Source organism: Symphalangus syndactylus, chromosome X (assembly GCF_028878055.3).
Source record: "Symphalangus syndactylus isolate Jambi chromosome X, NHGRI_mSymSyn1-v2.1_pri, whole genome shotgun sequence".
NCBI classification, from domain to species: domain Eukaryota; kingdom Metazoa; phylum Chordata; class Mammalia; order Primates; family Hylobatidae; genus Symphalangus; species Symphalangus syndactylus.
This window is the reverse complement of record NC_072447.2, coordinates 93,769,654-93,785,518: the sequence shown is the minus strand read 5'-3', so window position 1 is coordinate 93,785,518 and position 15,865 is coordinate 93,769,654.

The window sequence follows — 15,865 nt, the reverse complement described above, 5'->3', positions numbered from 1 at the left end:
GCTCGGGATCTTCCACCCTTAGGCTTCTGCCCTACCAAACCACGTGCAGACATACCCCACTCTGACTTTGGCAAACAGGGCACTTAAGGTTCCCCAGACAGTTGTGAGTTCCCTGGAGATATAACCCTTGGCCTCCAGTGTTCATGGGGAGGAGGAGGGAACAGTGCAACAAAGCCCACCATGGGTCAAAGACTTCAATTTCTTTTTCTTTTTTTCTTGTTTTTTTTTTTTGAGACACAGTCTTGCTCTGTCGCCCAGGCTGGAGTGCAGTGGCACGATCTCGGCTCACTGCAAGCTCCGCCTCCCGGGTTCACACCATTCTCCTGCCTCAGCCTCCCGAGTAGCTGGGACTACAGGCGCCTGCCACCACACCTGGCTAATTTTTTGTATTTTTAGTAGAGACGGGGTTTCACCGTGTTAGCCAGGACGGTCTCGATCTCCTGACCACGTGATCCTTCCACCTCGGCCTCCCAAAGTGCTGGGATTACAGGCGTGAGCCACCGCGCCCGGCCAAAGGCTTCAATTTCTAAAGGAGGAAACGTCATAGCCCAGGGATGGTTGTGGAGATGGGGTCATTTTTCACCCACCCCCGCTCCTTAGGGAACTGTTGCAAATGCTGTAATGTCTCTTCCTGTTGGAGCCCTACGAGCATGCACAGAAAGAGGCTACTTTTCATGCTTCTCTGGTTGCCTCATCCCCGTTGAAGGCAAGCTCATATTGGGAGAGGGCATGTTTTGGGAGTCTCTGGTGTCTTCCTTCATGCAGAGGATGACTACATGCTGTGTAATAGCCTACCTGCCAGCTTTTACTCTTAAGCACCATCTACTGGACTGCAGTCTGCATTACACCGTAATAGAAAAATGCATTGCTACAACAAACAGCATCTGAGAAAGTCACTGCATGAACCTGTCTGCAACCAACAAACATATGGTTTGCCCTGTGAAAGCAACCAGAAATGAAGACAATCAGTTATACAAGCCATTCACCACAATCACAACCTCAGTGGAAAAACTGATAAAAAATTATAAAGCTCCATCTAAAGAGCAAATTCAAAAACAGAAACATCAGTTCCCTCAGATGAAAAGGAATCAGCACCATAGCTATGGCAATACAAAAAGCCACAATGTTTTGTTACCTCCAAATTATCACCTTAACTCTCCATGACAGAATGACATATCTCAAATGACAAATATACAATTAAGAATATGGATGGCAAGGAAACCCAATGATATCCAAGAGAAGGTTGAAATCCAATAGCAAGTAGGCAGAAAAGCAACCCAAGATTTGAAAGATAATACAGCCACATTAACAAAGAACCCAACAGAATTTCTGGAATTTAAAAATTAACTACAGAAATTTCGAAACACAATTTGAATACTTAAAAATAGACAACACCAAGTAGAAGAAAGAATTTAACAGCTCAAAAATTAGCTCTTCAAATCAACATAGATAAAAATAATAAAAATCTGAACAAAGATTTTGAGAAATATTGGATTATGTAAAGTGACCAAACCTGTGATGTATTAGCATTCCTGAAAGTGAAAAGAAATTAAGAAACTCGGAAAACATATTTGATGACATAATTCCGGGAAATTTTTCCAATCTTACTAGAGAGGCCAACATCCAGATACAAAAAATTCAGAGAAATCCTGTGAGATGCTATACAAGAAGATGATGCCCAAAGCACAGTCATCAGACTATCCAAGGTTGACGCTAAAGGAAAAATGTTAAAGCAGCTAGAGAAAAGGGCCAAATTACCTATAAAATAACTCCCATTAGAGTAACAAGGGACTTCTGTGCAGAAACCTTAGCAACCAGAAGAATTGAGGGCCTACTTTTAGCCTTCTTAAAGAAAAGGAATGGCAGCCAATAATTTCATATCCTGACAAACTGAGCTTCATAAACAAAGGAGAAAAAAAAGACTCTCAGAAAAACAATTGCTAATGGAATTCATCAACACTAGATCAGTCCTACGAGAGATGCTTAGGGAGTAATTTTTAAAATATAATTTAAACTTTTATTTTGTATTCAGAGGATACAGGTGCAGGTTTTTTACATGAGTATATTATGTGAGATTGAGATTTGGGCTACAAATGATTCTGTCACACAGATAGTGAGCATAGTACCCAATAGGTAGTTTTTCAGCCCCAGCCCCCATTACCCTCTCCCTCTTCTAGTAGTCCTCAGTGTTTTTTCTTTCCATTTTTCTTTCCATACATACACAATGTTTAGCTCGCATTCATAAGTAAAACATGCAGTATTTGATTTTATATGTTGGCATTATTTTTTATTAGAATGATGGCCTCCAAATGCATGCATGTTTCTGCAAATAGCATTTTCAATTCTTTTTTATGGCTGCATAGTATTCCATGATGAATATGTAGTACATTTTCTTTATGCAAACCACCATTGATGGGCACCTAAGTTGATTCTGTATCTTTCCTATTGTGAATACTGCTGCAATGAGCATACAAGTGCAGGTGTCTTTTTTGTAGAACAATTTAATTTCTTTTGGGCATATACTGAATAATGAAATTACTGAGTTTAATGGTAATTGTGCTTTTACTTTTTTTGAGAAATCTCCAAACTGCTTTCCAAAGTGCTTTTCAAACTGCTTTCCAAAATTTACATTCCCACTAACAGTCCATAAATGTTCTCGTTTATCTGCAGCCTCACCAGCATCTGTTATTTTCTGTAATTTTAATAATAGCCATTCTGGCTGGTGACAGATAGTATCTCATTTTTGTTTTGGTATGAATTTATCTGATGACTAGTGATGCTGAGCATTTTTTGTGTTTGTTGGCCACTTGTATACCTTCTTTTGAGATATGTCTGTTCATGTCTTTGGCCTACTTTTCAATGGAGATATTTTTTCTTATTTTTGAGTTAAGTTCCATACGGATTCCTGGATATTAGACTTTTGTCAGATATGTGGTTTGCAAATAATTTCTCTAAGTCTGTGTGTTGTCTGTTTACTCTGTTGATAGTTTGTTTGGCTGTGCAAAATATCTTTAGTTTAATTAGATCACACTGGTCAATTTTTATTTCTGTTGTGTTTGGTTTTGAAGACTTAGTCACAATTATTTGCCATAGCCAATATACAGAATGATATTTTCAAGGTTTCTTCTAGGACTTTTATACTTTGAAGTCTTTCATTTAAATATTTTATCCATCTGGACTTAATTTTGTCTATGGAGAAAGGTAGGGGCCCAGTTGTATTCTTCTCCATATAGCTAGCCAGTTATCCCAGCACCATTTATCAAACAGCGAGTCCTTTCCTCATTGCTTGTTTGTGTCAACTTTGTCAAAGATGAGATGTATGTATGTGTGCAGCTTCATTCTTTTCTGGGTTTTATATTCTGTTCCATTGGTCTCTATGTGTGTTTTTGTACCAGTGCAATTCTGTTTTGGTTGCCATAGCCTTATAATAGAGTTTGAAGTTGGTTAATGTGATGTCTGCAGCTTGGTTCTTTCTGCTTAGGATTGATTTGGTTATTCAGGCTCTTTGTTGGTCCTATATGAATTTTAGAATATTTTTATCTACTTCTGTGAAAAATGATGTAGTTTGACAGGAGTAGTATTAAGTCTTTAGATTGCTTTAGGCAGAATGACCATTTTAATGATATTAATTATTCCAATTTGTGATTATGGAATGATTTTTCATTTGTTTGTGTCATTTCTGATTTCTTTCAGCAGTGTTTTGTAGTTCTCCATTTAGAGATCCTTCATTTCCTTTGTTAGATGTATTCTTACTATTTTATTCTTTTTGTGGCTATTTTAAATGGGATTGTGTTATTTGTTCCTCAGCTTGAATATTATTGGTGTATAGAAATGCCACTGATATTTTACATTGGAATTGTACCCTGAAATTCACTGTAGTTGTTTATCAGGTCTAGGAGATTTTGTCAGTCTTTAAGGTTTTCTATGTAGAGAATCATATCATCAGTGAAGATAGATAATTTGGCTTCTTTTATTCCTATTTGAATGCCATTTATTTCTTTCTTTGGCCTGCTCTCTGACTAGGACTTCCAGTACTATGTTGGATAGGAGTGATGAGCGTCATCATCCTTGTCTTGTTCTGCTTCTCAAGGGGAATCCTTCTAGCTTTTGTCTATTCAGTATAATACAGGCTCTGGGTTTGTCATAGACAGCTCTTATTATTTTAAGATATGTTTCCTCGATATCTTGTATGTTTAGGGTGTTTATCATGAAGGAATGATGAATTTTATTGAAAACTTTCTCTGCACTTAATGAGATAATCATATGTTTTTTGTTTTTAATTATGTTTATGTGGTGAATGACATTTATTGACTTGATTACTTTAAAAAATTGTTTTTTTCCACAGGTTTTTTGAGGAACTGGTGGTATTTGGTTACATGAGTAAGTTCTTTAATGGTGATTTGTGAGATTTTGGTGCACCCATCACCCAAGCATTACATACTGAATGCAATTTATAGTCTTTTATCCCTCATCCCCCTCCCACCCTTTCCCCCGGGTCCCCAAAGTCCATTATATCATTGTTATGCCTTTGCATCCTCATAGCTTAGCTCCCATTTATGAGTGAAAACATATGACATTTGTGTTTCCATTCCTGAGTTACTTCACTTAGAATAATAGTCTCCAGTTCCATCCAGGTTGCTGTGAAAGCCAATAATTTGTTTCTTTTTATGGTTGAGTAGTATTCCGTCATATATATATTTATATACATATATACACATATATATATCACATATATACACCTATGTATATCACATATATAACACACACACACACACACACACCACAATTTCTTTATCCACTCACTGATTGATGGACATTTGGACTGGTTCCATGTTTTTGCAATTGCGAATTGTGTTGCTATAAACATGTGTATACAGGTATCTTTTTCATATAATGACTGCTTTTCCTCTGAGTAGATAACCTGTAGTGGGATTGCTGGACCAAAAGGACTTCTAGTTCTTTAAGGAATCTCCACATTGTTTTTCATAGTGGCTGCACTGGTTTACATTCCCACCAGCAGTGTAGACGTGTTCCCTTTTCACTGCATTTCGCTAACATCTATTATTATTCTTTGATTTTTTGATCATGGAAATTCTTGCAGGTGTAAGGTTGTATCACATTGTGGTTTTGATTTGCATTTCCCTGATCATTAGTGATCTTGAGCATTTTTTTCATCTGTTTGTTGGCCATTTGTAGATCTTTTGAGAGCTGTCTGAGAATTGTCTATTTATGTCCTTAGTCCATTTTTTGATGGGATTGTTTGTTTTTTCTTGCTAATTTGTTTGAATTCCTTGTAGATTCTGGATATTAGTCCTTTGTCAGATGTATAGATTGTAAAGATTTTCTCCCACTCTGTGCATTGCCTGTTTACTCTACTGACTGTTCCTCTCGCTGTGCAGAAACGCCTTAGTTTAATTATGTCCCACCTATTTATCTTTGTTTTTGTTGCATTTGCTTTCCAAACCTAAACCCAGGAGAAGAAAAGAAATAACAAAGATCAGACCAGAACTAAATGAATTTGAAGTAAACAAACTAAACAATACAAAAGATAAATGAAGCAAAAAGCTAGTTCTTTCAACCAAGAAAAGAAGAGGGAAGATCCAAATAAGCTCAATTAAAAACGAAATGGGAGATATTACAACTAGCAACACAGAAATACAAAAGTTCATTCAAGGCTACTATGGACACCTTTATGCGCATAAAATAGAAAACCTAGAGGAGATGGATACATTCCTGGATATATACCCTTCTAGCTTAAATCAGAAAGAATTAGAAACCCTGAACAGACTAATAACAAGCAGCGGGATTGAAATGGTAATAAAAAAATTACCAACAAAAAAAGTCCAGGGATAGCCAGATTCTCAGCTGATTTCTATCAGACACTCAAAGAAGTATTGGTACCAATCCTATTGACACTATTCCACAAGATAGAGAAAGAGGGAATCTTCCCTAAATCATTCTATGAAGCCAGTATCATCCTAATACCAAAACCAGTAAAGGACACAGCAACAGCAACAAAAAAACCACAGACCAATATCCATGATCAACATAGATGCAAAAATCCTTAGCAAAATACTAGCTAACCGAATTCAACAGTTATCAAAAAAATAATTCACCATGATCAAGTGGGTTTCATATGAGAGATACAGGGATGGTTTAACATATGCAAGTCAATAAATGTGGTACCCGACAAAAACAGAATTAGAAACAAAAATCACATGATCATCCCAAAAGATGCAGAAAAAGTATTGGACAAAATCCAGCATCGCTTTATGATTAAAACCCTCAGCAAAATCGGCATACAAGGCCTCAGTGTAATAAAAGCCATCTATTACAAACCCTCAGCCAATGTAATACTGAACAGGGAAGTTCTCCCTCAGAGAACTGAAACAAGACAAGGATGCCGGCTCTCACGACTTCTACTCACCATAATACTGGAAGTCCTAGCAAGAGCAATCAGAGAACAGAAATAAAGGCATCTAAATCAGTAAAGAGGAGGTCAAACTGTCGCTGTTTACTGATGATATGATCGTATACCTAGAAAACCCCAAAGACTCATCCAAAAAGCTCCTAGAACTGATAAATGAATTCAGCAAAGTTTCAGGATACAAAATTTACACACATCAGTAGTTCTGCTATATACCAACAGCAACCAAGCTGAGAATCAAATCAAGAACTCAACCCCTGTTAACAATAACTGCAAAAAAGAAAAAAGAAAATACTTAGGAATATACCTAACCAGGGAGATGAAAACTTCTACGAGGGAGACTACAAAACACTGCTGAACGAAATCATAGATGACACAAACAAATGGAAATATGTCCCCTGCTAATGGAGGGGTAGAATCAATATTGTGAAAATGACCATATTGCCAAAAGCGATCTACACATTCAATCCAATTCCCATCAAAATACCATCATCGTTCTTCACAGAACTAGCAAAAACAATCCTAAAATTCATATGGAACTAAAAAAGAACCCGCAAGAGCCCACATAGCCAAAGCGAGACTAAGCAAAAAGAACAAATCTGGAGGCAACATATTACCTGACTTCAAACTATACTATAATGCCACAGTCACCAAAACAGCATGGTACTGATATGAAAATAGGCGCATAGACCTGTAGAACAGAATAGAGAACCCAGAAATAAACCTAAATACTTACAACCAATTAATCTTCAACAAAGCAAACGAAAACATAAAGTGGGGGAAATGACACCTTATTCAACAAATGGTGCTGGGATAATTGGCAAGCCACGTGTAAGAGAATGAAACTGGATCCTCATCTATTGACTTGATTCTTATGGGAGTTCTAAACACAGAAACAATACTTGTTGCCACAAAATCACATGTAAGTACATAGCCCAGGCACTCTATGTAGCAACTACACAGTTGACACTAAAATGCAACTATGTAACAACATTATGATGGGAACAAAACCTCATATATCAATATTAATCTTGAATATAAATGTCCTAAGTGCTTCCCCTAAAATACCTGGAGAGGCAAATTGAATTAGGCAGTATGAACATATTAACAATATTGATTCTTCAAATCCATGAGCATGGACTATTTTTCCATTTGTTTGTGTCATTCTATGATTTCTTTCAGCAGTGTTTTGCAGTTCTCCTTGTAGCTATTTTTCACTTCCTCGATTATAAGTGGTCTCCTAAGTGTTTTAATTGTTGTGGCTGTTGTAAATGGAATTGCACTATTGATTTGGTTCTCAACTGAAATGCTATCAGTGTACGGAAATTCTACTGGTTTTGCATGTTGATTTTGTACCATAAAACTTTACTGAAGTTATTAGGTCTAGGAGTCTTTTGGTGGAATCTTTATGTGTTTCTAGGTATAGAGTTATATCATCAGTGAAGAGAGAGATAAATTGACCTCCTGGTTTCCTATTTAAATGCCTTTTCTTTCTTCCTTTTGCCTTATCGTTCTGGCTAGAACTCCCAATACTTTGTCAAATAGCAGAGAGCGTGGAAACTCTCGTCTTGTCCACAGTTACAGAGGGAATACTTCCACCTTTTTCCTGTTCAGTATGATGTTGGTTTGGGGTTTATCATAGACGGCTCTTACTACTTTGAGATACGTCCCTTCATTGCCTAGTTTGTAGAAGGTTTTTATCATCAAAGGATGTTGGATTTTATTTTCATATTTTTTGTTTTTGATTCTGTTGAATAAATGTATGAATCACATTTATTGATTTGTGTACATTGTACAATGCCTGCATCCCAGGAAGAAAGCCCAGTTGATCATGGTGAATTATCTTTTGGATATGCTGACTTACGTTGTCTCTTTGTTTTCATTTCTTTCAAGCTTTTTTTTATTTCTGCTTTAATTTTGTTGTTTACCCCAAAGTCACTCAGGAGCAAGTTGTTTACTTTTCATTTTCTGTATTGTTTTCTTTTCATTTTTTGTGTTGTTTTAAGAGTTCCAATTGATATTGCTTTATAATTTTATTTCCCAGTACTCTGAGATGATGCTTGGTATGACTTTGATTTTTTTAATTTATTGAGACTACTTTTATGGCCAACCATGTGGCCAATTTTTGAGTATGTTCTGTCTGCAGATGATAATGTGTATTCTGTAGCTGTTGAGTGGAGTATTCTCTAGGTATCTATTAGGCCCAATTTGTCAAGTGTCCATATAAATCTGGAATTTCTTTATTAGTGTTCTGCCTTGATGATCTGTCTAAGGCTGTCAGTGGGGTGTTGAAGTCCCTCATTATTTTTGTGTGGCTGTATATCTCTTTGCTTAGCTCTAGTAGTAATTCCTTTATTAGTCTCGGTATTCTGATATTGGGTGCACATATGCATATTTGCAAACTGTTCATTTGTCAAGGGACAAATATCCAGAATCTACAAGAAACTTAAATTAACAGAAAAAAAATAAATAACCCAATTCAAAGTGAGCAATGGTCAGGAACAGACATTCCGCAAAAGAAGATATACAAGTGGTCAGTAAACAGATTTTTAAAATGCTTAACATCACTAATAAAGAGAGAAATGTGAATCAAAACCACAGTGAAATACCATCTCACACTAATCAGAATGGCTGTTATTAAAAAGTCAAAAAATAACAGATGTTGGCAAAACTGCAGAGAAAAGGGAATAATTATATACTGTTGGTGAGAATGTAAATTAGTTCAACCCCTGTGAAATGCAGTTTGAGTGTTTCTCAAAAAGTAAAAATAGAAGTACCATTTGACCTAGCAATTTCATTACTTGGTATATAAGCAAAGGAAAATTAAGTGCTCTACCAAAAAGACACCTACACTTGTATTTTTATTGCAGCAGTATTCACAATAGCAAAGGCATGGAATCAGTGGTGGTTTGGATAAAGAAAATGTGGTACATACACATCATGGAATACTATGCAGCCATAAAAAATAGCAAAATTATATCCATCAGAGCAACATGGATGTAGCTGGAGGCCATTATCATAAGTGAATTAACACAGAAACAGAAAAAGCAATGCTGCACGTTTTCACTTATGAGTGAGAGGTAAACACTGGATATGTATGAACTAAGCATCTTTATGTATAGACATAAAGATAAAAACAATAGACAGTGGAGACACCAAAGCTGTGGAAGGAGGGCTGGAGTCAAGGGTTGGAAACTACCCATTGGGTACTATATTCACTATTTGGGTGACAGTTTCAATAAAAGCCCATACATCACCATCTTGCAATATATCTATTTAACTAACCTGCACATGTACCCCCAAATCAGAAAAAGGAAGCAAAACAAGCAGACAAAACAAAGCAAATAGTTTTTACCTAAAATGGATAAAATAATCCATTGAGAAAATATGTAATGTTTAGGACATTTTTGGACACATGTAAAATGCTCAATAAATTACAAAAGTTATTCATATAATTGTCATTATCACCATCATTATCACCATCACCATTGTCATCAAAAGATTCACTGTGCGTCCTTGGGCAAGTTGCTTTGTTTTATGTGCCTCAGTTATGTTTTTTCCAAAATGAGGAAAACCCTAATACCTACCCTATAGGATTGTTGTGTAAATTGAACCAAATAATAAATGCAAAATGTTTAGCATATGTTTAGCATTTATGGATGACACAAAATGAAGGCTCACTAAATGTTAACAGTAGTAATAGTGCAGTTGTATCTTTTTTTTTTTTTTTTTGAGATGGAGTCTTGCTCTGTCGCCCTGGCTGGAGTGCAGTAGCGAGATCTCGGCTCACTGCAAGCTCCGCCTCCCGGGTTCAGGCCATTCTCCTGCCTCAGCCTCCCGAGTGGCTGGGACTACAGGCGCCTGCCACCATGCCCGGCTAATCTTTTGTATTTTTTAGTAGAGACGGGGTTTCACTGTGTTAGCCAGGATGGTCTCTATCTCCTGACCTCTTGATCCACCCGCCTCGTCCTCCCAAAGTGCTGGGATTACAGGTGTGAGCCACCGCGCCCGGCCAGTTGTAGTTATAATCATTATGAAGCTATGGAATGATAAAGTTTCAATGCCAGAGTGAATGTGATCAGAGTAGTGACCTAGAGCTGGTTTGCGGTGTATTGTTTGATGAAAGAAAACTCAGGTAAGAAGAAACATTGGTAATGTCTGGCACTGAGAATTATAGAACAAAGGGCAGTTAAATGAAGTAGAGGTAACTGGGTGTGGGAAAACTGTTAACTATTAAGAAAGAGACTTGTCTAAGGCATGGGAAGGACCTCAGACCCTAGGAGCATGGTGGAACTTACTTTTCCAAAATACAGTGAAGTAATTACTTCTCTGTTCATTTTTTAATTATCTGACATCTGTGTTTTTATATTTATCTGGATTCTCCCTAAAGATAAGCATGAAGCTTAGAGCCCAGCCACCCTCAAAAAATTGATTAAATTGGACAGAACTCTGCTTTAAAATCAAACAGAGGTGAATCCAAATCTTGCGTACTCCATCTATCATCTTTATATGCTTCGTAAGTTAATTAAATATACTTAGCTTCAGTTTCCTGTTCTTTCAAATGGGCATGCAACTTAATTCACAGCAGTTTTAAGTATTATATAAGATTTGTTCATGAAGTCTCAGGTGACTGGCACACAGTTCAAGTCTTTTAAATGTCTATCTCTACAATACTATATATATGGTAAAATAATTGGGACCATGATACCCAAAGATGGACTGGAAATTTGTTTTAAAAAAGACTTGTTTGCAAATTTATCTAATTAATTTCATAGAACTGATGTACGTGTTGTCATATCAATTATTACATCAATGTATTTTCATTTTCAGACAGTCAGAGTTATTGCAAGGCATGTATGTAATTATATTTTGAATCACAATTGATCTTTTGGATTTTTTTCCTTCAATGTGTATTTTCCTTCAGTCTGGGGAACATTTGAAAATTAATTACGTCAGGCAATACATATCGCTGATATAATTTTATAAAATCCAGTAAATAGCTTTATAAAACATTGTTATTTTTCTCATAAACATAATGTTCTGTTTGTACCCTCAGATTAATTTATGCATTCAGAATGACCTATAATGACTTTAATAATTTTTAAATCTCACTTGTCTTATACACCACGCATCTTCACTTTTCAAGTTTCCAGTCCTAGAAATGGAAATTGTTGAATATTAAAATAGATATTTCAAACTCATCTAGACATTTATAACCTTAAGATAACAGTTTCCTTTGTTTTTCTGATTTAATTATACTTACTTCAGCCTACATGCAATACACTGGAATCTTTATCCTTCAGGGCCTTGGCTTGATAGTCCACCAAGGGGACAGCCAGTTCCAGATATTGTGTTCTTGTGGTCCCTACTACTAATGGCATATCAGCTTGGCATTGTCCATTATACAACCTTGTTGGTAGTCCCTCTGCCTTAGAATGAGTGGTGGAAGTCCCAGAGACCATCTGCCAGACACAGGCCCCACGTGTTGCCATTTCATGCCAGCATATAATTAACAATAGCTATCAACAGCTATCTCCTCAGTAGTGAGAATGACACTTTAGGTGGAAGGAGGTGCCAGTACTTGAGAGAAACCATAGAACACAAAGCAAATCCAAAGTGCAAGCTGGCAGCTCCATCCCAGACACCCTTCACGGTATTAGGAACTTATTCATTAGCAAAGAGCAGTTAATTAAATCTGTCCACATGTTCTTGGTCCTGATTGAGCCATTTGGTTTGTGAAATAAATTGTTCTGATCACCTACTGTTCACCCCATTGGTGAAAGAGGGATCCCATTCCCTAACAGCACAAGATTGTTGAACACAGACACCTGACACTAGACAGATGAGATAAACACCTGTTTATTAGTTACATCTGTTTACAACCTGCGGCAGTAGGAGACCACACACCATACAGAGCCACAAGGAGGGTGACACTGGGTAACAGAGTAAAAGAGAAGGCCTACAGAAAGCCTTCTTTCTAATAACAGGAGGACGGCGTGCTCCTTAGTCCCTGTGTAAAGATGTGATTGGCTTCTTTGAATAATTTTGCCGTTTGTCAAATAACTGAAACCTGTTAGGTCAAGGACTGAGTAGGGTGCAGCTGATTTGGCCAATGAGGAAATCATCCTGGTGGGAAACTTTCCCACTGTGTGGGGAGCCATATCAGGTTGGGAGAACACATGGCTAGGACTTTGGGACCTTGTGAAACTCAAAGATGTCAAAGTAGCACTTGAAATTATAGGTCTGACAAAACAGAATGTCCTAATAAATTACCACGGACTTGGTGCTTAAAACGACAGAAATGTATTCTCTAACAGTTCTGGTGGCTTCATGTTCAACATCAGTATCACTGGGCAAAAATCAAGGTGTGGGCAGGATCACACTCTGGAGGCTCTAGAGGAGAATATTCCCTGTCCTGTCTACTTCTCGTGGCTGCCTGCATTCCTTTGCTTGTGGCTGCACTGCTCCAATTTCTGCCATCACATTGCTGTCACCTATTCTGTGTGTGTGGTGGTTTAATCTCTCTCTGCATGCCCTCTTATAAGGAAAGTTGTGATTGAATTAAAGGCCACACTGACAAACTAGGATAATCTCCCCTACTTCAAGATTCTTAACCTAATTACATCTGCAAAGGACCTTTCTCCTATAAAGTAACATTTAGAAATTCCAAGGATTCAAACCTGATATCTTTGGGTGGTCATTACTTATACTTCAAAAAATTTGGGTCATTTAAAAAATCTGTTCTAACAATCTCTGTCTTTAAATTCCTCTGTGTAAACATTTACACTAATGTAATAATTGGTATGTTCCGATTTAGGTATACCATTTTATTATTTGTTTTCTATTTGTTTCTTGTGATTTTTGTTGCAATATTTCCTTGTACTCTGTTTTTGGGGATTATTTAAACATTTGTTCTTATTCCACTATAATTTATCTAATCTAATCTAATTTTAACTATATCACTTTGTATAATTTTCAGTGGTTCCTCTAAGAAGTAAAAAATAAATACATAGTTTTTACAGTGTATTTAAAATCAATATTTTAAAACTGGAATTGGAACATTGATACTTTATCATATTTAGGTCTTCTTAACCCTCCCCACTTTATGGTAAAATTTTTTGTAAACTTACTTATCTTCTCTGATTGGCATCATTAAAATAATAAGATTTTGAAACTTCTAATCTATAGATGATAAGCCCCTTACCATGGTCTTCTTTGATTTATCTCAAAAATATTTTGTAGTTTTCAGTGTAGCAAGCTTGCATATATTTCTTTAAATTTATTCAGAAATATTTGACGTTTTATGATGCTATTATAAATGGTGTCATATTCTTTTAAAACGTATGCTTTATTTAATTGTTACTCATATATTAAAAAACAATTTATTTATATTCTCTTCTATGGAGCAAGCTTGCTAAATTTACCTGTGAATGCAAATAGTTTTCCTATAGAATCTCATGAATTACCTATGCACAGAAGTACGTAATCTTCTAATAAAACCATTTAAAAGTCTTTGCCCTATTGTATTTTTATTCATTTTACTTATGTTTTCCCTTTGTTTTACTATGAATGATATAGTGGGCAAGTTTGTCCCTTTCTGGATCTCAAGAGATAGTCTTTCAATATGTCTTCAACATATTACCTACTATTTTGTTTGTAGTAGTGCTTTACTGGGTTAAGAAAGCTTTCTTCCATTTCTTGTTCCCATAAAGTCTTATATCATAAATGAGTGTTTCCTTTTATCTAATATTTTTGCATCTATTGAGATATGTATTTGGTTTTCCTGTTGTGGTTGTTGATGATGTAGTACAGCATCCTTTTTTTAAATGTTAGACAACTTTATTATTTCTGAAAAAAATTATATTCATCATGATGCATGACCCAATTTATATATAACAACTTTATATAGGTATTAGAGGAGATAAATTTTATTTAGAATTTTGGCAACTATTTGAATAAAAAAACTGATTTTCATACTTTGCTACATTCTAGTTGAGTTTTGTTATCAAACTTATTTTGACTTTATAAAAAGAACTGATAAGCTTACCCTGAATTTTTTGGAAGAATATATTTAAGATTGACATTTTTTTTAATATTTGGAAGAATTCTCTGGTGAGTTCACTCTAGTCTGTTTTGTTTATTGAAATGTTTTTATAGTAGATTCAATTTCTTTCATGGGCATATAGCCTTCGCATTAATTTTTTTCTTGTATTAGCTACTGGATGTTTTCTCTTGCCAGATGCAGACTTTGTGAAATTAAATAATTCAAACTTAATGCTGTTAGAACTTTAAATTATCTGAGCTTTGATAGGAATGTGACTTAGTGGCCTGAGTCATGTAGCATGTAGTTGCAATTTCTGCGTCTCCGATTATACATTAATTCCTCTCTTTATTCTTGTACTGTAGATGATTACAAAAAGCCAGAGCTAGATAGATCCACTTCAAGTCTATTACCGCTCTTTATGGAATGTTAAAGTAATCTTCCTTAGAATGCAGCAAACTGTAATCAATCAAATTTCTGTAATATATGTATTGGACTCCTATGGATATTGTTGCAACCTTGTTAAATTCTTATATGTCTGCCTATATACGTAAAACCTTAACTTCCTCACTGACCCCATTTGTTTGGATTCTGTGTTACCTGGGTTTTCATCCTCAAATCCTCAAGTTTTGTGCTCAAATAAACTCTATCATATATATATATATATATATATAGCACAAGTGCAGATTTCTTACATGTATATACTGCATAGTAGTGAAGCTTTTAGTGTACCCATCATCGGAATAGTGAACATTGTATGCTACAGATAATTTTTCAACCCTCACCCACCTCTCATGCTCCCATCTTTTGTAGACTCCAATGTCTATTTTTCTATTCCATATATCCATGTATACAAATTGTTTGGCTCCCACTTATAAGTGAGAACATACTGTATTTAATTTTCTTTTTCTGGGTTTTTTCACTTAGGATAATGGTCTCCAATTCCATCCATGTTGCTGCAAAAGACACGATTTCATTTTTTTAATGGCTAAGTAGTATTCCATGGTATACATGTATAACGCATTTTCTTTTTCCAATCTTCCACTGATGGGCACTTAGGTTGGTTTTATATCTTTGCTATTGTGAATAGTGCTGCAATAAACCTAAGAGTGTGGGTGTCTTTTGATATAATGATTTATTTCGCTTTGGGTATAACCCCAGAACTGGGATTGCTGAATCAAATGGTAGTTCTATTTTTATTTTGAGAAAACTCCATACTGTTTTGCATTAAGGTTATACTAATTTACCTTCCCACCAACAGTGTATAAGCATTCCCTTTTATCTAAACCCTTGCCAACATTTGTTGTTTTTGGACATTTTAATTATTGCCATCTGAGTGGTGGTATAAGATTGTATCTTATTATGGTTTTAATGTGCATTTCCTCAAGTTTTGTGCT